The following is a 2,046-nucleotide window of genomic DNA, read 5'->3' as shown; positions in this document are numbered from 1 at the left end:
AGCAGGCTCCAGCCCGCCCCACCTGCCCCCCGCCCGCCCCCCGCCCCAACTCCTCCCTGGCACACGCCTCTGTAAGTCACTGGTCCATTTTCCAGGAGCAAACTAAGCTCTTTAGAGGCCTGAGTGAGACACCCCGGGAGGTCAGAAGCTGCGACTGAGACTCCTTTTCCTACCCCAAGGCAGCGTGGGTGGGGCCAGGATGGGTGGAGAGGACCTCGGTGTGTGGGTGGAGAGACAGGTGGCAAGGGTCGCGGTGCCTCTCTAGATGCACATCTCTGACTCCTAGACAGGAGAACCCGCAAGCCGAGGGGAGACAGGGCGGGGCAAACATCCTCCCACCCCGGCCCCCCATACCCCGGCTTCAGCTGCCCGGCCGCCCGGCACTCACCCTCAGCGCCCACTGCCCGGACACCTGGGTTCCCGCTCGCCACTAGCCGGAAGCTTCCGATTGACCTCCTGGCCGGGTCTGGCCCGGATGGGGACGCGGAGCAAGGGGGAAAATTTAAGCCAATGAGAGAGCCCGTTTCAGACACCTCGACCACTCAACGCGGCCCTTTCGAGATTATGCAAATAGTTTATAGGTGCCTCTCCCAATCAGGCGGGGCAAATCCGCGGGTTGGTTCCTCAACCCTGGACCGCCAGAGGCAGGCGGAAGCGCCCCCTGGTGGACACCGTGAAATGACGCTGTCTCTTGCGCCCCCTCTGGTGGAAACCCGCTAGTCAGCTGAACCCAGGTCCCCCAAATTCGAGCCACGCAACTCAGCTCTCCAGACACTTAACAGGCGCTGGGGATAAAAGGGGGAATCATGTTCTGTGGTCAGGGGTTCTAAAGGAGGGACACTGGAGCTGAGTTTTGGAAGCCTTAAGAGTAAGCCAGGAGAAGAATGAGGAAGGTCATTTCTGGAGGAAGGAATTGCAGGATCAAAAGTACAGAGGAGAGGACTCAATATTTAGAAAGAATATCCAGAGAGGTGTGGAGACGCCAGCCAGCACGGACGGAATCTCTGAGTCCGGGATATCTGAAAATGGAGTAGAGCAGTAGGTGGCAAATCTAGGTCCTGAGAAACTAAGCTTTATCTTTGGGATGACACACTCCCGGCCGCCGCCGAGTGGCGGTGTGCACCCAGCCCTCCACCCCCGACCCAGGGCACTTGCTGCAGAAGACGCACATATCGCACCCCTCGCGCACAAGTACGCGAGGGGTGCGATATGTGCGGTTTCTTAGGTAGTAAGTGTACGCATGACACGGTCACCGGAACCCGCCCTCGACGCTCACCCACAAGTTGACGCCAAGGACATCTACGCAGCGTGCGGTGGCCGTCCCAGGACGATCAAAGGCCCGGCGGGGCTGCCAACCTGTCCAAGCCTCCAACCACAGATTCTGCCGGGGTCTCCAGGCTTAGCGCCACCCCATCCTCTCCAGACCAGTCAGCTTGGAGTCTTCTACCCCTTTGGGGACGGCAACTGGCCGGGCGAGGAGACGGTTAATCCTATGGCGTCATGGCCAGAGCCTTCCTCCCTCCCCACCTCCAGTCAGTTCCCACTACCCCCCACCCCCCACCCCTCCGGTTCGGGCTGCCCTGCCGCCGGCTAAGCTCCCGGGGCTTTCCGGGCCCGCGGACCCTAGGCCCAGGACGATCCGGCCCGCGGACCCTATCCCCTGTCTGGCTTCCCTCGGGCGGGACGGGGAGGAGGAGGGTGGGGAGGGGCCCTGAGTCCACACTGAGTCAGGGTCCGGGGAAAGGAGAGGGTGTCTGTGCCAGAGGGCAGCCCTCGCTCCCTCCGATGCCTCCCCCCAGCACCATGGGGGCTCAGGACTCCGATAGGGCCGGGATCCCAGGACCGCTCGGAGAATGGGGAGGCGGACTCAGGAGCAGGGGCCTAACGCGGAGACTCTGGGTCGCGGGTCGGGCCTCCTCCCCACACTTCCTCTAGGGCACGGTTCCCTGCCTGGGGCCACCGCCCCCTCGCACCTCCCCACGCCATCCTTGGCCCCGCCCTCTCCCTCCGGGTCCCTCCTTCCCTAACCCTCGTCCCTCCCTCTTT

Source organism: Lipotes vexillifer, unplaced genomic scaffold (assembly GCF_000442215.2).
Source record: "Lipotes vexillifer unplaced genomic scaffold, Lipotes_vexillifer_v1.1 scaffold1639, whole genome shotgun sequence".
Classification (NCBI taxonomy): Eukaryota; Metazoa; Chordata; class Mammalia; order Artiodactyla; family Lipotidae; genus Lipotes; species Lipotes vexillifer.
The sequence above is the reverse complement of the archived record's forward strand: the minus strand, read 5'-3'. Positions refer to the sequence as shown.